General features: G+C 46.8%; 1 protein-coding gene across 1 annotated transcript in view; it reads right to left on the bottom strand.

Annotated features, from left to right (window-relative positions):
* LOC135538570 (CD82 antigen-like) overlaps positions 1–23,212 on the bottom strand; it is a 73,593-nt gene extending 50,381 nt beyond the window's left edge. The window contains exon 1 of the mRNA XM_064964461.1: positions 23,119–23,212. The gene's annotated coding sequence lies outside the window, so the exon portion shown is untranslated. The remainder of the gene's footprint in view (positions 1–23,118) is intronic.
* Between the last annotated feature and the right edge of the window lie 260 nt (positions 23,213–23,472).

The following is a 23,472-nucleotide window of genomic DNA, read 5'->3' on the forward strand; positions in this document are numbered from 1 at the left end:
AGAGGCTATATAACACAGTAGAGGGGCTATGTAACACAATAGAGGGGCTACGTAACACAGTAGAGGGGCTACGTAACACAGTAGAGGGGCTACGTAACACAGTAGAGGGGCTACGTAACACAGTAGAGAGGCTATAATACAGTAGAGGCTACATAACACAGTAGAGGGGCTACGTAACACAGTAGAGGGGCTACGTAACACAGTAGAGGGGCTACGTAACACAGTAGAGGGGCTACGTAACACAGTAGAGGGGCTACGTAACACAGTAGAGGGGCTACGTAACACAGTAGAGGGGCTACATAACACAGTAGAGGGGCTACATAACACAGTAGAGGGGATACGTAACACAGTAGAGGGGCTACGTAACACAGTAGAGGGGATACGTAACACAGTAGAGAGGCTACGTAACACAGTAGAGAGGCTATAATACAGTAGAGAGGCTACATAACACAGTAGAGAGGCTACATAACACAGTAGAGGGGCTATATAACACAGTAGAGGGGCTATATAACACAGTAGAGGGGCTATATAACACAGTAGAGGGGCTATATAACACAGTAGAGGGGCTATATAACACAGTAATAATATAGTAGAGAGGCTATATACAGTCTACTATCTAATATTAACGAGTGAGTGATTATATCCGGACGAGATCAGGCCTCCGTCTCCAAGACGAAGTGAAAGCAGAGAGAATAAAGGGTCATCTCTTTAAAAATGTTTTGTCTCCAACCTCATTGGCTAATAAAAACACACTAGATACTTTCATCGAGTTCAGTAGCATAAAGAATTTACACAACGTATCAAATCGATGTTTCTGTCTCAAATACAAAGTGCTGTCTACTAACCTGTCGCTGAGGCACGGCCTTGTGTGTGTGTCTGTGTGTGCGTCTCTGTGTGCGTCTCTGTGTGCGACAGACATCTGTCGCCATTCAAAGAGGCCGTAAACACATTGCTGCACACATCTTACAGAAGACCCATCAGTAGTTTAACACACTACCGTAGCCAACCAATCACAGACCAGGGCCCACATTCACAAAAGGTTCTCGGAGTTAGGAGTGCTGATCTAGGATCAGTTTCTGTCTTTTAGATCAGAATGAAAAACACAATACGGACACTGAACAGAGGCACAGTCCCTCCTCCTCCTCCCCTCCTAACTACTCCTAACTCCCCCTCCTCTCCCAACTCCTCCCTCCTCTTCTCCTAAACACCTCTTCTTCTCCTAAACACCTCTTCTTCTCCTAAACACCTCTTCTTCTCCTAAACACCTCTTCTTCTCCTAAACACCTCTTCTTCTCCTAAACACCTCTTCTTCTCCTAAACACCTCCTCTTCTCCTAAACACCTCCTCTTCTCCTAAACACCTCCTCTTCTCCTAAACACCTCCTCTTCTCCTAAACACCTCCTCTTCTCCTAAACACCTCCTCTTCTTCCTAAACACCTCCTCTTCTCCTAAACACCTCCTCTTCTCCTAAACACCTCCTCTTCTCCTAAACACCTCCTCTTCTCCTAAACACCTCCTCTTCTCCTAAACACCTCCTCTTCTCCTAAACACCTCCTCTTCTCCTAAACACCTCCTCTTCTCCTAAACACCTCCTCTTCTCCTAAACACCTCCTCTTCTCCTAAACACCTCCTCTTCTCCTAAACACCTCCTCTTCTCCTAAACACCTCCTCTTCTCCTAAACACCTCCTCTTCTCCTAAACACCTCCTCTTCTCCTAAACACCTCCTCTTCTCCTAAACACCTCCTCTTCTCCTAAACACCTCCTCTTCTCCTAAACACCTCCTCTTCTCCTAAACACCTCCTCTTCTCCTAAACACCTCCTCTTCTCCTAAACACCTCCTCTTCTCCTAAACACCTCCTCTTCTCCTAAACACCTCCTCTTCTCCTAAACACCTCCTCTTCTCCTAAACACCTCCTCTTCTCCTAAACACCTCCTCTTCTCCTAAACACCTCCTCTTCTCCTAAACACCTCTCTCCTTCTTCTCCTAAACACCTCCTCTTCTCCTAAACACCTCCTCTTCTCCTAAACACCTCCTCTTCTCCTAAACACCTCCTCTTCTCCTAAACACCTCCTCTTCTCCTAAACACCTCCTCTTCTCCTAAACACCTCCTCTTCTCCTAAACACCTCCTCTTCTCCTAAACACCTCCTCTTCTCCTAAACACCTCCTCTTCTCCTAAACACCTCCTCTTCTCCTAAACACCTCCTCTTCTCCTAAACACCTCCTCTTCTCCTAAACACCTCCTCTTCTCCTAAACACCTCCTCTTCTCCTAAACACCTCCTCTTCTCCTAAACACCTCCTCTTCTCCTAAACACCTCCTCTTCTCCTAAACACCTCCTCTTCTCCTAAACACCTCCTCTTCTCCTAAACACCTCCTCTTCTCCTAAACACCTCCTCTTCTCCTAAACACCTCCTCTTCTCCTAAACACCTCCTCTTCTCCTAAACACCTCCTCTTCTCCTAAACACCTCCTCTTCTCCTAAACACCTCCTCTTCTCCTAAACACCTCCTCTTCTCCTAAACACCTCCTCTTCTCCTAAACACCTCCTCTTCTCCTAAACACCTCCTCTTCTCCTAAACACCTCCTCTTCTCCTAAACACCTCCTCTTCTCCTAAACACCTCCTCTTCTCCTAAACACCTCCTCTTCTAAACACCTCCTCTTCTCCTAAACACCTCTTCTCCTAAACACCTCTTCTCCTAAACACCTCTTCTCCTAAACACCTCTTCTCCTAAACACCTCTTCTCCTAAACACCTCTTCTCCTAAACACCTCTTCTCCTAAACACCTCTTCTCCTAAACACCTCTTCTCCTAAACACCTCTTCTCCTAAACACCTCTTCTCCTAAACACCTCTTCTCCTAAACACCTCCTCTTCTCCTAAACACCTCCTCTTCTCCTAAACACCTCCTCTTCTCCTAAACACCTCCTCTTCTCCTAAACACCTCCTCTTCTCCTAAACACCTCCTCTTCTCCTAAACACCTCCTCTTCTCCTAAACACCTCCTCTTCTCCTAAACACCTCCTCTTCTCCTAAACACCTCCTCTTCTCCTAAACACCTCCCTCTCCTAAACTTCTCTTCCTAAACACCTCCTCTTCTCCTAAACACCTCCTCTTCTCCTAAACACCTCCTCTTCTCCTAAACACCTCCTCTTCTCCTAAACACCTCCTCTTCTCCTAAACACCTCCTCTTCTCCTAAACACCTCCTCTTCTCCTAAACACCTCCTCTTCTCCTAAACACCTCCTCTTCTCCTAAACACCTCCTCTTCTCCTAAACACCTCCTCTTCTCCTAAACACCTCCTCTTCTCCTAAACACCTCCTCTTCTCCTAAACACCTCCTCTTCTCCTAAACACCTCCTCTCTTTTCTTCCACCTCATCGTGTTTTTCCCCTTCTCCAAACCGTAAAGTATCCCAGGAGCCTCCAGAGCAGAGGGTTTCAGGATCATATGACAGCCTTTCCAAGTGGCACCCTATTCCCTATGTAGTGCACTACTTTTGACCAGGGCCCATAGGGAACTACAGTATTTAGGGAATAGGGTGCCTTTTGGGACGCAGGCCTTTTCTTCTGCTTTCACTTCAGGGTTTCAACAAACAAGTCAAGGCTGTCCATCTCTCTCTCTCTCTGAACTTGCTTTTTCCCCCCAGTGGTTGTTCTGCTTCTCCTCCCCTGTTTCTATCTGTACCAGGCACTACTGAGAGAACACATTGGGGTTGGCTGATACACTCTTATCTCACTATACTGAGTGTTGTATATGAGAGGGAGAGAGGGAGAGAGAGGGGGGGAGAAGGGGAGGAGAGAAAGGAGCGGGAGAGGAGCGGGAGAGGAGCGGGAGAGGAGCGGGAGAGGAGCGGGAGAGGAGCGGGGAGAGGGAGAGGAGAGGGGAGAGGGAGAGGAGAGGGGAGGAGGGAGGGGAGGGAGAGGGAGAGGGAGGGGAGGAGGGGAGGAGGAGGGGGAGGGAGAGGAGAGGAGGGAGAGGGAGAGGAGAGGGGAGAGGGAGAGGAGAGGGGAGAGGGAGAGGAGAGGGGAGAGGAGAGGGGAGAGGGAGAGGAGAGGGAGAGGGGAGGGGGAGAGGGGAGAGGGAGAGGAGCGGGGAGAGGAGCGGGGAGAGGGAGAGGAGAGGGGAGAGGGAGCGGGGAGAGGGAGAGGAGCGGGGAGAGGGAGAGGGGAGAGGGGAGTGGAGCGGGGAGAGTGAAAGCACTGGGTCAAGATCAGAGTTTGAAGTCAGAGTGAGAGCTTGCAGGTCACTTTGCTTCCACTTTCTGTCTACATGTGTTTGCATCAGAGGCGGCTGGTGCCGTTTATGACGAGGGAGGATTAAACTCTTTTCTTAAATGAGCATTACAGCATATTGGATGACTGTCATTCGTACTCCATTCACCCAGTTCAATATAACATTGATAGTGTTTAGGATACTATATGATACTCTAATTGTTCCTATACCCATCATGAGGTTGCTACAACCAGGCCTAAACCCTACACCCACCATGAGGTTGCTACAACCAGGCCTAAACCCTACACCCACCATGAGGTTGCTACAACCAGGCCTAAACACTACACCCATCATGAGGTTGCTACAACCAGGCCTAAACCCTATACCCATCATGAGGTTGCTACAACCAGGCCTAAACCCTATACCCATCATGAGGTTGCTCCAACCAGGCCTAAACCCTACACCCACCATGAGGTTGCTCCAACCAGGCCTAAACCCTAATACCCATCATGAGGTTGCTCCAACCAGGCCTAAACCCTAATACCCATCATGAGGTTGCTACAACCAGGCCTAAACCCTACACCCACCATGAGGTTGCTCCAACCAGGCCTAAACCCTACACCCACCATGAGGTTGCTCCAACCAGGCCTAAACCCTATACCCATCATGAGGTTGCTCCAACCAGGCCTAAACCCTATACCCATCATGAGGTTGCTACAACCAGGCCTAAACCCTACACCCACCATGAGGTTGCTCCAACCAGGCCTAAACCCTACACCCATCATGAGGTTGCTCCAACCAGGCCTAAACCCTACACCCATCATGAGGTTGCTCCAACCAGGCCTAAACCCTATACCCATCATGAGGTTGCTCCAACCAGGCCTAAACCCTACACCCATCATGAGGTTGCTCCAACCAGGCCTAAACCCTACACCCATCATGAGGTTGCTCCAACCAGGCCTAAACCCTACACCCATCATGAGGTTGCTCCAACCAGGCCTAAACCCTACACCCATCATGAGGTTGCTCCAACCAGGCCTAAACCCTACACCCATCATGAGGTTGCTCCAACCAGGCCTAAACCCTACACCCATCATGAGGTTGCTCCAACCAGGCCTAAACCCTACACCCATCATGAGGTTGCTCCAACCAGGCCTAAACCCTACACCCATCATGAGGTTGCTCCAACCAGGCCTAAACCCTACACCCATCATGAGGTTGCTCCAACCAGGCCTAAACCCTACACCCATCATGAGGTTGCTCCAACCAGGCCTAAACCCTACACCCATCATGAGGTTGCTCCAACCAGGCCTAAACCCTACACCCATCATGAGGTTGCTCCAACCAGGCCTAAACCCTAATACCATCATGAGGTTGCTCCAACCAGGCCTAAACCCTACACCCACCATGAGGTTGCTCCAACCAGGCCTAAACCCTACACCCATCATGAGGTTGCTCCAACCAGGCCTAAACCCTACACCCATCATGAGGTTGCTCCAACCAGGCCTAAACCCTATACCCATCATGAGGTTGCTCCAACCAGGCCTAAACCCTACACCCATCATGAGGTTGCTCCAACCAGGCCTAAACCCTACACCCATCATGAGGTTGCTCCAACCAGGCCTAAACCCTAATACCATCATGAGGTTGCTCCAACCAGGCCTAAACCCTACACCCACCATGAGGTTGCTCCAACCAGGCCTAAACCCTACACCCACCATGAGGTTGCTCCAACCAGGCCTAAACCCTACACCCATCATGAGGTTGCTCCAACCAGGCCTAAACCCTATACCCACCATGAGGTTGCTCCAACCAGGCCTAAACCCTAATACCATCATGAGGTTGCTCCAACCAGGCCTAAACCCTACACCCATCATGAGGTTGCTCCAACCAGGCCTAAACCCTAATACCATCATGAGGTTGCTCCAACCAGGCCTAAACCCTACACCCATCATGAGGTTGCTCCAACCAGGCCTAAACCCTACACCCATCATGAGGTTGCTCCAACCAGGCCTAAACCCTAATACCATCATGAGGTTGCTCCAACCAGGCCTAAACCCTACACCCATCATGAGGTTGCTACAACCAGGCCTAAACCCTACACCCATCATGAGGTTGCTCCAACCAGGCCTAAACCCTACTGATATGTATAATCAAGTCCTTGCTCGTTTTTTTTATATAATTTGCCACTGCTCAACCAACAGCCTGTTGATCCCAACAAATCGACCAGTCAACTAAATGGGGTAAAATGGGCCTCAAACTAAAAGGAAAAAGGACATTCTAGACGAGATCTACACTGTTTCTAGACCAGGGATGGGACCACTGATGGGGATGGGGGCACAAGAAAGTTAAAAACTCATCAGGCTGCTGTGGTTCGTGGGTCTGCAAACCCACATCCATTTATTATTTTGCATGATATTATTCCAAATGCCTGTAATCGCAAGAATCTACTTTTGTTGTTTTTCATGTTTCTGAGCGTTTAGGTGCTGGTTCTCATGTTGTCTTTTTGGTCTCGTCTCCTTGGCTCCTCTGTGCATCTTCCCATTTACACCAGAGATCTGGATATAAATCACGAGATGCTCATGTCTCAGCCCGGAACAATGGGAATTGTTGTCCCAAAGGCAGGCGACAAGCTTCGGTCCAAAACAAGCCCATAGAAATGCATTGGGCTGACTGTGGACAGGTTTTGGAGTAAAACCTCTTGCTTCGCCTCTTCCTCTATGATTTACACACACCACGCCCCCCCCCCGCCACTCACACCAAGCCCCTTACTATTGAAAACAAAACTAAAAAGCAGGTTAGACCATTTTAAGAAAATAATTAGTGGGTCTTGTGGTTGTGGAAGGTTTATATTCAGGTCACTTCACAAGCCCTGAATTTATTAGATTATTGCCGACTGTTTTAAATGCAGTGTATTTGACCTCATTGTGCAACGCTTATTTAGAGAAAACATTAAAATAAAATACCTAAATTTGTGGTGAATTGCGCAAAGTTAAAAATAAATCAAAACAAAAACATTGAGATATGATTTCTAGGCCATGTCATATCACCCAGCCCTACTTATACTAATTTTACCATGGAACAGAGAGAATAATTAACAGTTTTACAGCTTCACAATTCTTCACATTTCGTCACAGGGTGGAGGCAAACCTTTTGGAGTTTTTAAATATGATAACTGATGATCAATGGACTCCACCCCAGTCGGTAATTCAACCACGCTCGCTACGCGTCCCGACCAACGCTCGCTACGCGTCCCGACCAACGCTCGCTACGCGTCCCGACCAACGCTCGCTACGCGTCCCGACCAACGCTCGCTACGCGTCCAGACCAACGCTCGCTACGCGTCCAGACCAACGCTCGCTACGCGTCCAGACCAACGCTCGCTACGCGTCCAGACCAACGCTCGCTACGCGTCCAGACCAACGCTCGCTACGCGTCCAGACCAACGCTCGCTACGCGTCCAGACCAACGCTCGCTACGCGTCCAGACCAACGCTCGCTACGCGTCCAGACCAACGCTCGCTACGCGTCCAGACCAACGCTCACTACACGTCTAGACTAATGCTCACTACACGTTTAGATAGATGGCCGCTAGACTAATTTACCCCCCCCCCCCCAAAAAAAAAAACACAAAATGGCTGACTGCTGATGCAAGACCAATTATCTGAAACGTCACCTTGTGTATTCTATTATTCTAACTTGTCAACGGTAAGTTGAGACCCCGACTGAGTTCACCTCCGCGGGCCTACAGTTGCCCATCACTGATTCAGACACAGTGTGTTTAAGGGAATAAGAATCTGCTTTTGTTTACAGTGTGTGTCAAGACACGATACTTCCATTACTGCTGTGCCACTGGTCTCTTCTTCAAAATGTTAGTCTCCCCCCTGGTAACATAGTAACTAAAACTAGGAGGAAGAAAGGACATTCTATGAGATACTGTATCTGGAGCGCCTACAGAGAGATAATGGAACAATGTGCTTCTGTTTGTGTGTTAAAAAGGGGAAATGTACAAAGATAAGATAACAACAAATGCCAGAAGTTCTGTCTGCAGGGTGACATTAGCGTTCATTCTGACACAAACACGATCCCAACTTAGACACAGACTCCTTTCACACCCCTGAGCTGGTTAGAGACGTGCAGGACAAGACAATTTAGTCTAGGGGTTTCTGGGAAATACATGCCCTCTCTGGATTGGCTGTATCCAGTCGAAGTCAGACGTTTACATACACTTGGTCTGGAGTCACTCGGTCTGGAGTCACTCGGTCATGTACCACTGTACATGTTTGGCCTACTTGTTAGATGTGTGTATACAGTGGGGCAAAAAAGTATTTAGTCAGCCACTAATTGTGCAAGGTCTCCCACTTAAAAAGATGAGGCTTGTAATTTTCATCATAGTATTTTCAAATACTTATTTCCCACCATAATTTGCAAATAAATTCATAAAAAAATCCTACAATGTGATTTTCTGGATTTTTTTTCTTCTCATTTTGTCTGTCATAGTTGAAGTGTACCTATGATGAAAATTACAGGCCTCATCTTAAGTGGGAGAACTTGCACAGTTGGTGGCTGACCAAATACTTTTTTGCCCCACTGTATAGTCGAAGTCGGAAGTTTACATACACTTAGGTTGGAGTCACTGTCTGGAGTCACTCTGTCATGTACCACTGTACATGTTTGGCCTACTTGTTAGATGTGTGTGTATACAGTTGAAGTACATACACCTTAGCCAAATACATTTTAAACCCAGTTTTTCACAATTCCTGACATTTAATCCTAGTAAATATTCCCTGTCTCAGATCGGTTAGGATCACCAATTTATTTTAAGAATGTGAAATGTCAGAATAATAGTAGAGAGAATGAATTACTTCAGCATTTATTTATTTTATCACATTCCCCGTGGGTCAGAAGTTTACATATACTAATTGAGTGTTTGGTAGCATTGCTTTAAATTGTTTTACTTGGGTCAAACGTTTCGGGTGGCCTTCCACAAGTTTCCCACAATAAGTTGGGTGAATTTTGACCCATGCCTCCTGACAGAGCTGGTGTAACGGAGTTGGGTTTGAAACCCCCTTGCTCGCACACGCTTTTTCAGTTCTGCCCACATATTTTCTATGGGATTGAGGTCAGGGCGTTGTGATGGCCACTCATTTGCGACCAAGCTTTAACTTCCTGACTGATGTCTTGAGATGTTGCTTCAATATATCCACATAATTTTCCTCCCTTATGATGCCATCTATTTTGTGAAGTGCACCAGTCCCTCCTGCAGCAAAGAACCCCCACAACATGATGCTGCCACCCCCGTGCTTCACGGTTGGGATGGTGTTCTTCGGCTTGCAAGAATCCCCCTTTTTCCTCCAAATATAACGATGGTCATTATGGCCAAACAGTTCTATTTTTTGTTTCAGCAGACCAGAGGACATTTCTCCAAAAAGCGGTTTTGAAGCAGTGGCTTCTTCCTTGCTGAGTGGCCTTTCAGGTTATGTCGATATAGGACTCCTTTTACTGTGGATATAGATACTTTTGTACCGGTTTCTTCCAGCATCTTCACAAGGTCCTTTGCTGTTGTTCTGGGATTGATTTTGCACCAAAGTAATTTCATCTCTAGGAGACAGAACACGTCTCCTTCCTGAGCGGTAGGACGGCTGAGTGGTCCCATGGTGTTTATAGTTGCGCACTATCGTTTGTACAGATGAACGTGGTACCTTCAGGCGTTTGAAAATTGCTCCCAAGGATGAACCAGACTTGTGGAGGTCTACAATTTTTTTGATTTTCCCATGATGTCAAGCAAAGAGGCACTGAGTTTGAAGGTAGGTCTTGAAATACATCCACAGGTACACCTCCAATTGACTCAAATGATGTCAATTAGCCTATCAGAAGCTTCTAAAGCCATGACATAATTTTCTGGAATTTTCCAAGCTGTTTAAAGGCACAGTCAACTTGACCCACTGGAATTGTGATACAGCGAATTATAAGTGAAATAATCTGTCTAATGGAAACATTACTTGTGTCATGCACAAAGTAGATGTCCTAACCGACTTGCCAAAACTATAGTTTGTTAACAAGAAATGTGGAGTGGATGAAAAACGAGTTAAATGTGTAAATGTATGAAATCTTCTGACTTCAACTGTATATAATATTGTGTTTATTAGTAGCCAACAAGAAAGCCAAACGTTTATAAATGTTGTGTTTATTAGTAGCAAATAGGTAAAACAAATATGTTTAAATGACAAATCAGTGCTGTAGGGTTGACACCCTTCCAGTATCTTGATACAAGAAAGAAAGTGAGGAAACAAACATGTTAATTTCAGGAAAAACACTCCTAATGTTGGAAGAAAAACAGCCTCGTGTTTCTTCCAGAGTCACAATATTTTATATAAAGTCGTTTTTAAAAAGAAGGAAAAAAAGGACCTAAGTGTTTAATCAGCTTTATGTTTTATTTTTTATTGGCCAAAGAAAGTCTGGTCCGGTAGCACAGTCACACTCTGGTCCGGTCCGGTAGTACAGTCACACTCCGGTCCGGTAGTACAGTCACACTCTGGTCTGGTCCGGTAGTACAGTCACACTCTGGTCCGGTAGTACAGTCACACTCTGGTCCGGTAGTACAGTCACACTCTCCTCTGGTCCGGTAGCACAGTCAGACTCTCCTCTGGTCTGGTCCGGTAGTACAGCCACACTCTGGTCCGGTGGTACAGTCACACTCTGGTCCGGTGGTACAGTCACACTCTGGTCCGGTGGTACAGTCACACTCTGGTCCGGTGGTACAGTCACACTCTGGTCCGGTGGTACAGTCACACTCTGGTCTGGTCCGGTAGTACAGTCACACTCTGGTCCGGTAGTACAGTCACACTCTGGTCCGGTAGTACAGTCACACTCTGGTCCGGTAGTACAGTCACACTCTGGTCCGGTAGTACAGTCACACAGGGATTGTGACAACCCTTCTTCTCATGTGTCGAGTCAAAGAGGCTGAGTGTGGATGTGTTTAACACCAGTCTCATTAGTCACTCTCATCCTACAGGCTGTCATCACACATCATCCTAATGGCTTGATAATGAAGCTGGAATACAGGCTTCCCCTGTTCGAGGACAAATCACACACACCGTTTTAATGGAGCGCTCGTCCACTTGAACAAGCCTGTTCCCCAAGCAGGGCAAGGTTAAGTTTCATCAGCGTTCAGCTGGTCTAGCAAGTCTCTGGCTACGACTACACACATGCAAAACCCACACAACACGTCGCTTAACACCTGCCCTCCTTAACAAAACCCGTGCACTCACTGGCCCGCCCCTCTTCTAAATCTCTCTCACACACACACACACACCATAGCCAACATCCTCCAGCAACCATCCTCGAGACAGAGAGACAGACAGAGAGACAGACAGGACAGGGCCCCGCGTTGAGTTGGCCACCAAAACAAAGGCAGCTTTCAGCCACTCTGATCCCTGAACAAAAGGAGAAACACGGAGAGGAGGAGAGAGGACCACTCCCCTCCAGCCGTACATTCAAACTGCGTCCCAGATAACACCCTATACAGCGCGCTACTTTGGATCTGAGTCCCTAGTGGCACCCTAACCATCGGGCTCTGTTCAAAAGTAGTGCACTACATAGGCAATATAGCGTCAGTTGGGACACAGGCCTCTTCACTACAACAGCAGACCGATATGAAAGATGTCCCTTTCTCACCAGAACAATGGTTAGTTATGACCAAGTGATCGGAGGCTGTTTTTAAAAGGGGTTTAACTATCCCTGCCTGGTTGAGGTAACTGGGCTGGGAGGACCAGAGAAAGGAGGGGAGTGTAGGGTGAGCATCAGAAAGGGGGTGAGAGGGGGGGGGGGGTTAGAGGTGTCAACAGTGAGGGGTGCTGCCTGGACTTGTCTGCAACGTGAGCCCCAACAGTCATGAGCTGAGTCCCAAGTGGCACCCTGGCCATAGGGCTCTGGTTAAAAGTAGTGTAATATATAATAGGACCCGGACCATAGGGCTCTGGTTAAAAGTAGTGTAATACATAATGGCACCCTGGCCATAGGGCTCTGGTTAAAAGTAGTGTAATACATAATGGCACCCTGGCCATAGGGCTCTGGTTAAAAGTAGTGTAATATATAATGGCACCCTGGCCATAGGGCTCTGGTTAAAAGTAGTGTAATACATAATGGCACCCTGGCCATAGGGCTCTGGTTAAAAGTAGTGTAATATATAATAGCACCCTGGCCATAGGGCTCTAGTGTTAAAAGTAGTGTAATATATAATGGCACCCTGGCCATAGGGCTCTGGTTAAAAGTAGTGTAATATATAATGGCACCCTGGCCATAGGGCTCTGGTTAAAAGTAGTGTAATATATAATGGCACCCTGGCCATAGGGCTCTGGTTAAAAGTAGTGTAATACATAATGGCACCCTGGCCATAGGGCTCTGGTTAAAAGTAGTGTAATATATAATAGCACCCTGACCATAGGGCTCTGGTTAAAAGTAGTGTAATATATAATGGCACCCTGGCCATAGGGCTCTGGTTAAAAGTAGTGTAATATATAATGGCACCCTGGCCATAGGGCTCTGGTTAAAAGTAGTGTAATATATAATGGCACCCTGGCCATAGGGCTCTGGTTAAAAGTAGTGTAATATATAATGGCACCCTGGCCATAGGGCTCTGGTTAAAAGTAGTGTAATATATAATGGCACCCTGACCATAGGGCTCTGGTTAAAAGTAGTGTAATATATAATGGCACCCTGACCATAGGGCTCTGGTTAAAAGTAGTGTAATATATAATGGCACCCTGGCCATAGGGCTCTGGTTAAAAGTAGTGTAATATATAATGGCACCTTGGCCATAGGGCTCTGGTTAAAAGTAGTGTAATATATAATGGCACCCTGGCCATAGGGCTCTGGTTAAAAGTAGTGTAATATATAATAGCACCCTGACCATAGGGCTCTGGTTAAAAGTAGTGCACTACATAGGGAATATAGCGTCAGTTGGGACACAGACCTCTTCACTACAACAGCAGACCGATATGAAATGGGGGGGGGGGGGGTGTTTGTCTGACTGAGGGAGGCTCCTGCTGAGAAAGAAGTCTCACGCTTGGCCCCCCCCCTAAACCCCAACACCCCCCTCCCACCTTCTCACATCGTCACCCCCCCAACTACCAGAAACATGTAAACAGAGGAGAAACACATGGTTCAGACTAGAGAGTCTAGTAGTTACAGGGGTGCAATGTTCTCTACTGTGGCTGCAAGGATTTAGGGACTATTTAGAGTTTCGGGGTCAACGTTTGAGGGCTCATCGGTTGAATTTGAGGAGTTAATCTGATTCAATGATGTCCTTTTGAATAAAGAAGCAACCTGTTGGGTGGAACCACTACAGACATCGTCCCATTGGTAGAGCAGCCGGGGATGGTTGTCCCGCCCCCACTGGTAGAGCAGCCGGTGATTGGTGGGCCCGCCCCCACTGGTAGAGCAGCCGGTGATTGGTGGGCTTGATTCATTAACAGTTCATGCAGTCTACCACTAACAAGCCCAGAAAGCAAGTAACCTCGGTCCCAGACAGGGAACCTAGAATACATGAACAACATCTCAGCAGATTTGACAGGTTCTATGAACAAAGTCTGACACACGACCTACAGCGTCAGTGTGACACACACACATGGAATGCAGGCAAACTGCAATCACGTTCATAACAAACTGTTTGAAATGATTTACTGCGTGAGAGTCTAAAACGACACTTAAACTGTCTGTACTGGGAGCTTTTCCATCAGAAAGGGCCCATGAGCACCCAGAAGCATTATACACAGAGGGCACGACCCCCACCCTAAGATTTGTCCTCCATTCAGCTTCAGCTGAAGCCAACTTCATAAAATTGCTATCAATCAAGTTAGAGTAGTTATCTTGTCCAACTATCTTAGCTGACAAGCTTGGTAGACTTCAGAGAAAAAGCAAGCGATAACTAAAATGTAGTGAATAACTCACATTCCTTTCGGTCTTTTATCCAGATTTGAGCAGAGGTGCACAGAAGCACATTTATCTTCTTTAATATAAATAACCACCAGTCAGGAGGATATAGATGAGCTCAAGAGGTGTGCTTAGATATGCAGAAAAATAGACATTCAAATCCATAAATTATGCATTTCTGTTTATTACAGATCAGGGACCAATTATGTCATTTTGTTTCCTTAGTTCCTGTTAATGGAGGTAGATCCACTTCACGTACTGGAGTTCAACAACCCCAAAACAATATAGAGATCTTTTCAAACTCAGGGCGCCAGGTCATAGCTGACAGACAGTTCTGTCTTCAGACATCTTTCAATCTTAATTCAGAGCAGATATTTAAAAACAGGGTGTTTGAGAAAACATTTGAATCTTAATTCAGAGCAGATATTTAAAAACAGCGTGTTTGAGAAAACATTTGAATCTTAATTCAGAGCAGATATTTAAAAACAGCGTGTTTGAGAAAACATTTGAATCTTAATTCAGAGCAGATATTTAAAAACAGCGTGTTTGGGGAACGTGATCATGAAACCCAGAGGGAGATTTTACTGTAATTCTGTTACCAAAGTCTACATCTACACAGTTCTTCCACTAAGTTAGTTTTTGCTACATTTACCAGCGACACTTGTTCAACGTAGTCCTCGTGCAGAGACTTGATTTGATAAACTTTCAAATAAAGTTTGTGTTTGGCATATATTTTAATAAAGTAAAAAAATTAAAAAATAAAAACTGAGTCAAAGTGTAATTTGTTAGCGTGGAATTGCCCACTACAACGATCCCATTCAACACACAATTCACAATCAACTTAATTTCTATTTATTCTGGGTATGTGAACAGATCTTAATTTTTTTATTTTACCTTTATTTAACTAGGCAAGTCAGTTAAGAACAAATTCTTATTTTCAATGACGGCCGAGGAACAGTGGGTTAACTGCCTGTTCAGGGCAAGAACGACAGGGTTGGGCCAGTAACATCTATGTTGGTCACATCTTTCCTTCCATCTCTAAAACACAGAGGGGAAAACTCCACAAAGTCCAGCGAGGTGATCAGATCAACAACTCTGAAGTAAAAGTGAAAGAGAGTCTCTCACAGCCAGTCATCTCTGGCATCAATGAGGGAGGCATGTCCACACTGGGGGGGCAAGGCATGTCCACACTGGGGGGGCAAGGCATGTCCACACTGGGGGGGCAAGGCATGTCCACACTGGGGGGGACAAGGCATGTCCACACTGGGGGGGGCAAGGCACGTCCACACTGGGGGGGGCAAGGCACGTCCACACTGGGGGGGGCAAGGCACGTCCACACTGGGGGGGGGCAAGGCACGTCCACACTCCACACTGGGGGGGGCAAGGCACGTCCACACTGGGGGGGGGCAAGGCACGGCACGTCCACACTGGGGGGGGTCCACACTGGGGGGGGTCCACACTGGGGGGCAGCATGTCCACACTGGGGGGGGCGCAAGGCACGTCCACACTGGGGGGCAAGGCATGTCCACACTGGGGGGGCAAGGCATGTCCACACTGGGGGGGGGCAAGGCATGTCCACACTGGGGGGGGGGCAAGGCATGTCCACACTGGGAGACTGGCCAACTGATGTAATCGGTGAACTCACCACCCACCCACTAATGTGATACCATTAGGGTGCCCACGAATCACACACACACAGCTAGCTCTGCCCACCAATCACACACACAGCTAGTTCTACCCACCAGTCACCCACACAGCTAGCTCTACCCACCAGTCACACACACAGCTAGCTCTGCCCACCAGTCGCACACACAGCTAGCTCTACCCACCAGTCTCACACAGCTAGCTCTACCCACCAGTCTCACACACACAGCTAGCTCTACCCACCAGTCTCACACAGCTAGCTCTACCCACCAGTCTCACACAGCTAGCTCTACCCACCAGTCTCACACAGCTAGCTCTACCCACCAGTCTCACACAGCTAGCTCTACCCACCAGTCTCACACAGCTAGCTCTACCCACCAGTCTCACACACACACACACACACAGCTAGCTCTACCCACCAGTCACACACACACACACACAGCTAGCTCTGCCACAGCGTTACATACAACAACTGTAATAAAACAAACATACACTATTGAGTTTAACCAACATCACATTTAAAATAACCCATGTCTACATTGTCCCACTGCATTTAAACAAACACAGAGAGCTCTGCCCACCAGGACATATGAAACAAGACAGAGCTCTGTTATAGAGAGGAGGACATGAAACAAGACAGAGTCTGTTATACCAGAGGACACGTGAAACAAGACAGAGAGTCTGTTATAGAGAGGAGGACACATGAAACAAGACAGAGAGTCTGTTATAGAGAGGAGGACACGTGAAACAAGACAGAGTCTGTTATACAAGGAGGACACATGAAACAAGACAGAGAGTCTGTTATAGAGAGGAGGACATATGAAACAAGACAGAGTCTGTTATAGAGAGGAGGACATATGAAACAAGACAGAGAGTCTGTTATAGAGAGGAGGACATATGAAACAAGACAGAGAGTCTGTTATAGAGAGGAGGACACACGAAACAAGACAGAGAGTCTGTTATAGAGAGGAGGACATATGAAACAAGACAGAGTCTGTTATAGAGAGGAGGACACATGAAACAAGACAGACAGAGTCTGTTATAGAGAGGAGGACACATGAAACAAGACAGAGTCTGTTATAGAGAGGAGGACATATGAAACAAGACAGACAGAGTGTTATAGAGAGGAGGACATATGAAACAAGACAGACAGAGTCTGTTATAGAGAGGAGGACATATGAAACAAGACAGAGTCTGTTATAGAGAGGAGGACATATGAAACAAGACAGAGTCTGTTATAGAGAGGAGGACATATGAAACAAGACAGAGAGTATGTTATAGAGAGGAGGACATATGAAACAAGACAGAGTCTGTTATAGAGAGGAGGACATATGAAACAAGACAGAGAGTCTGTTATAGAGAGGAGGACATATGAAACAAGACAGAGAGTCTGTTATAGAGAGGAGGACATATGAAACAAGACAGAGTCTGTTATAGAGAGGAGGACATGTGAAACAAGACAGAGAGTCTGTTATAGAGAGGAGGACATATGAAACAAGACAGTCTGTTATAGAGAGGAGGACACATGAAACAAGACAGAGAGTCTGTTATAGAGAGGAGGACATATGAAACAAGACAGAGAGTCTGTTATAGAGAGGAGGACATATGAAACAAGACAGAGTCTGTTATAGAGAGGAGGACAGTATGAAACAAGACAGACAGAGTCTGTTATAGAGAGGAGGACATATGAAACAAGACAGAGTCTGTTATAGAGAGGAGGACATATTAAGTCCCAAAACAAACAGAGTCTGTTATAGAGAGGGAGGACACACTATGAAACAAGACAGACAGAGTGTTCCAGAGAGGAGGACGGTTTTGAAACAAGACAGAGTCTGATATAAGAGGAGGACATGAAACAAGACAGACAGAGTGTTATAGAGAGGACACAGAAACAAGAAAGAGCAGAGGTTATGAACACAAGCCACTGCTTCCCCTGACCTGTTATAAGAGGAGGACATATGAAACAAGACAGAGAATGATATAAGGAGGACACATGAAACAAGACAGGAGTCTGTTATAGAGAGGAGGACATATGAAACAAGACAGACTAGTAGTGTTAGTAGGGAGGACATATGAAACAAGACAGAGAGTCTGTTATAGAGAGGAGGACATATGAAACAAGACAGAGAGTGTTATAGAGAGGAGGACATATGAAACAAGACAAACAGTCTGTTATAGAGAGGAGGACATATGAAACAAGACAAGAGAGTCTGTTATAGAGAAGAGGACATATGAAACAAGACAGAGTCATGTACACTATAGAAAGTGTGGAGGACATATGAAACAGAGTCTATATAGAGAGGAGGACATATGAAACAAGACAGTTATAGAGAGGAGGACATATGAAACAAGAAGAGTATGTTATGTTGAGGAGGTTACATACAGTGCTAACTAAGACGTGTGGAGAGTCTGTTCTGTGTGTGTTAGAACACTACTGTAAACGTGTGGACAGTAGTTGATGCTGATCCTAATACAGTCTACCCGTCTGCTTCCCGTGTGATCTGCTATCTAAGTGTAAGTCCCAAATGGCAAACTACTGTATATAGCACACTACGAGGCCTGGTCAACTGTAGATCTTCTACACTATGAACGTGTGGAAGCAGTCCTAAAGGTCTCCCGTGTCGGGGGTGCTTCCACTATGGGACCTGTGGACAGTGGGCGGGAAGTTCCCATGCAGGGTGACTACACTATAGAACGTGTGGACACAGGCCTGGTTCCACTGACCTGTACTAACAGGTAGAGAATAGGAGTGTCATACGGGAGGGTATCCACGGATCGGGGGGACACACAAAGCTCTCCAGCAGGGAGACGGTTTTGAACACACAGCCTCTGCTTCCCCTGACCTGCTACTAATAGGTAGTACTAGTAGTGTACTACGTGGAGGGTATAGGATGCCATAAGGGACACAGTCAAAGCTCTCCAGCAGTGGAGACGGGAGGGTTTTGAACACACAGCCGTGTGGAGGTCTGCGGGAGGGTTCCCCTGACCTGCTACACTATAGACGTGTGGAGGTCAGTGGGCGGGAGGGTTCCCTGACCTGCTACTAATAGGTAGTACTAGTAGTGTACTACGTAGGGTATAGGATGCCATAAGGGACACACAAAGCTCTCCAGCAGTGGGAGACGGTTTTGAACACACAGCCTCTGCTTCCCTGACCTGCTACTAATAGGTAGTACTAGTAGTGTACTACCGTGTGGGGTATAGGATGCCATAAGGGACACAGTCAAAGCTCTCCAGCGGGAGGGAGACGGGGGTTTTGAACACTACACTCAGTGGGCGGGAGGGTTCCACGTGTCGGGGTATCTACACTATAGACCGTGTGGAGGCAGTAAGGGCGGGAGGGTTCCACGTGTCGGGGGTATCACACTCTAGACCTTGGAGGTCAGTCACTGGTTCGTGATAGAAACACGTTCCTATAGACCTGTGTTCGGGGGGCCCGTGTGTTCAAAACAGGACCGCTGATCAGGATCGGGAGGGTCCCTCTCTCTCTCTGTCCATGTAATATGGGCGGGATCCATTACGGGGGTATAAGACAAAACAGTGTGGAGATCGGGAGGGTTCCACTGTGGGATAATATAGACCGTGTGGAGGTCAGTGGGCGGGAGGGTTCCACGTGTCGGGGTAACACTATAGCCGTGTGGAGGTCAGTGGGCGGGAGGGTTCCACGTGTCGGGGGGTCTTCTACACTATAGACCGTGTGGAGGTCAGTGGGCGGGAGGGTTCCACGTGTCGGGGGATCTACACTATAGACCGTGTGGAGGTCAGTGGGCGGGAGGGTTCCACGTGTCGGGGGTATCTACACTATAGACCGTGTGGAGGTCAGTGGGCGGGAGGGTTCCACGTGTCGGGGGATATCTACACTATAGACCGTGTGGAGGTCAGTGGGCGGGAGGGTTCCACGTGTCGGGGTATCTACACTATAGACCGTGTGGAGGTCAGTGGGCGGGAGGGTTCCACGTGTCGGGGGTATCTACACTATAGACCGTGTGGAGGTCAGTGGGCGGGAGGGTTCCACGTGTCGGGGTATTTCTACACTATAGAACGTGTGGAGGTCAGTGGGTGGGAGGGTTCCACGTGTCGGGGGTATCTACACTATAGAACGTGTGGAGGTCAGTGGGTGGGAGGGTTCCACGTGTCGGGGGTATCTACACTATAGACCGTGTGGAGGTCAGTGGGTGGGAGGGTTCCACCACTGTTCAGCCCTCCGTTTTAGTGTGAACGTTTAGACACAATAGCAAATACAACAGGAAAGAACGGAACTCATACCAATGTGGTAGACCATTCTGGACCAGCTAATGGAACTCACACCAACGTGGTAGACCATTCTGGACCAGCTAATGGAACTCATACCAACGTAGTAGACCATTCTGGACCAGCTAATGGAACTCATACCAACGTGGTAGACCATTCTGGACCAGCTAATGAACTCATACCAACGTGGTAGACCATTCTGGACCAGCTAATGGAACTCACACCAACGTGGTAGACCATTCTGGACCAGCTAATGGAACTCATACCAACGTGGTAGACCATTCTGGACCAGCTAATGGAACTCACACCAACGTGGTAGACCATTCTGGACCAGCTAATGGAAGAAGAATGGAACTCATACCAACGTGGTAGACCATTCTGGACCAGCTAATGGAAGAAGAATGGAACTCATACCAACGTGGTAGACCATTCTGGACCAGCTAATGGAAGAAGAATGGAACTCATACCAACGTGGTAGACCATTCTGGACCAGCTAATGGAACTCATACCAACGTGGTAGACCATTCTGGACCAGCTCATGGAAGAAGAATGGAACTCATACCAACGTGGTAGACCATTCTGGACCTAATGGAAGAAGAATGGAACTCATACCAACGTGGTAGACCATTCTGGACCAGCTAATGGAACTCATACCAACGTGGTAGACCATTCTGGACCAGCTAATGGAAGAAGAATGGAACTCACACCAACGTGGTAGACCATTCTGGACCAGCTAATGGAAGAAGAATGGAACTCACACCAACGTGGTAGACCATTCTGGACCAGCTAATGGAAGAAGAATGGAACTCATACCAACGTGGTAGACCATTCTGGACCAGCTAATGGAAGAAGAATGGAACTCACACCAACGTGGTAGACCATTCTGGACCAGCTAATGGAAGAAGAATGGAACTCATACCAACGTGGTAGACCATTCTGGACCAGCTAATGGAAGAAGAATGGAACTCATACCAACGTGGTAGACCATTCTGGACCAGCTAATGGAACTCATACCAACGTGGTAGACCATTCTGGACCAGCTCATGGAAGAAGAATGGAACTCATACCAACGTGGTAGACCATTCTGGACCAGCTAATGGAAGAAGAATGGAACTCATCGTGGTAGACCATTCTGGACCAGCTAATGGAAGAAGAATAGAACTCATACCAACGTGGTAGACCATTCTGGACCAGCTAATGGAAGAAGAATGGAACTCACACCAACGTGGTAGACCATTCTGGACCAGCTAATGGAAGAAGAATGGAACTCATACCAACGTGGTAGACCATTCTGGACCAGCTAATGGAACTCATACCAACGTGGTAGACCATTCTGGACCAGCTCATGGAAGAAGAATGGAACTCACACCAACGTGGTAGACCATTCTAGACCAGCTAATGGAAGAAGAATGGAACTCACACCAACGTGGTAGACCATTCTGGACCAGCTAATGGAAGAAGAATGGAACTCATACCAACGTGGTAGACCATTCTGGACCAGCTAATGGAAGAAGAATGGAACTCACACCAACGTGGTAGACCATTCTGGACCAGCTAATGGAAGAAGAATGGAACTCATACCAACGTGGTAGACCATTCTGGACCAGCTAATGGAAGAAGAATGGAACTCATACCAACGTGGTAGACCATTCTGGACCAGCTAATGGAAGAAGAATGGAACTCACACCAACGTGGTAGACCATTCTAGACCAGCTAATGGAAGAAGAATGGAACTCATACCAACGTGGTAGACCATTCTGGACCAGCTAATGGAAGAAGAATGGAACTCATACCAACGTGGTAGACCATTCTGGACCAGCTAATGGAAGAAGAATGGAACTCATACCAACGTGGTAGACCATTCTGGACCAGCTCATGGAAGAAGAATGGAACTCATACCAACGTGGTAGACCATTCTGGACCAGCTCATGGAAGAAGAATGGAACTCATACCAACGTGGTAGACCATTCTGGACCAGCTAATGGAAGAAGAATGGAACTCATACCAACGTGGTAGACCATTCTGGACCAGCTCATGGAAGAAGAATGGAACTCATACCAACGTGGACCATTCTAGACCATTCTGGACCAGACCAGCTAATGGAAGAAGAATGGAACTCATACCAACGTGGTAGACCATTCTGGACCAGCTAATGGAAGAAGAATGGAACTCATACCAACGTGGTAGACCATTCTGGACCAGCTAATGGAAGAAGGAACTCATACCAACGTGGTAGACCATTCTGGACCAGCTAATGGAAGAAGAATAGAACAGATGCGTTATTTGTTTCTTCATGACAATAAGATAAACCCTCAGTCTGTCAGACAGAAAAGGGCATGTTTCAGACTTCCATATTCAATTTCACTACTTTTTCAAAACACCTCTCATATAATATATATATTAGATAGATTTGTGTCTAACTCCTTTTGTATATACTACTCAGATTTGTATGTAACGTTTATGGTAGTAATTTATTTAACTTTGTCTCCTCGGTAAGAAAAGCACCACTTATTTTTAAAATTAGGAATCCAATGTGCCATTTGTTTATTTCTGTGTTTACGTGACTAATGCTACTACTTTTTGGAAAATGTGTTATACAAGAAACGTTGCAATGTTGAACAACAAAGTGTGTATATTTTTATCATGATGCATCAACGATGATTCAGTATATAACTTCACTACAAATGTATCCACATCATCAGGAGAACAGAAGTTATGGTGAGAAAGTTTCAATGCCTGGGATCCGACTGGTCTCAATTACAGACGTTAGTGCTCGAGTCCTGGTGTTCAACAGTTCCACACGCGCCACATCAGCAGTAACTGATGAAAACACAATACCATTTCTTTTACCTTTCCAACGTTTATATACCCCCGAATTCTGTTTAAATTCATCATTCTACATACACTCCCATTCCACTTTTTTTCTCTTCCAAAGGGCTCATCAAAATGTCAAGCGTGTCACCCCCAAAAACAATTGCGCTTCTCTCCAAGGAAAAACGTAGGCTAACCATTTGCAAAAAAAACTACAAATCATATTGTGTAATACCAATGCGCAAAGTGTGCCTGGTATAATTACTTACGGTTTGGCGTAAAGCTTGTAGGGGGGAATAAAAGTTGTTGCAACGGAGTGTTCGGTCTCCTTGTCCTGTTGTGTGAGAGCGAGCTGTCTGTCTGTTGGACTTTGGACTGGTAATAACAAAGCCAAGAGTGAACAACACGACGCGGAGCGGAGCGCGGACGGGACCGAGAAGAGTGGAGATCCGAGCTCTAGTGCCGGGCGTTACGTAACCAGCTGTTAACTTTTAGAAGGGCTCAGCGTCAGCAACAAGCATGTTAGTGTAACGGCTCGGAACAAAGCGAGGGAATCCTCTGCAGTCTCCCACCATTTTAGCGAGCCTGCGCGCAATGCCCTTCTTTAACCCCTAAATCCCCGT

This window comes from Oncorhynchus masou, unplaced genomic scaffold (genome assembly GCF_036934945.1).
Source record: "Oncorhynchus masou masou isolate Uvic2021 unplaced genomic scaffold, UVic_Omas_1.1 unplaced_scaffold_984, whole genome shotgun sequence".
Lineage (NCBI taxonomy): Eukaryota > Metazoa > Chordata > Actinopteri > Salmoniformes > Salmonidae > Oncorhynchus > Oncorhynchus masou.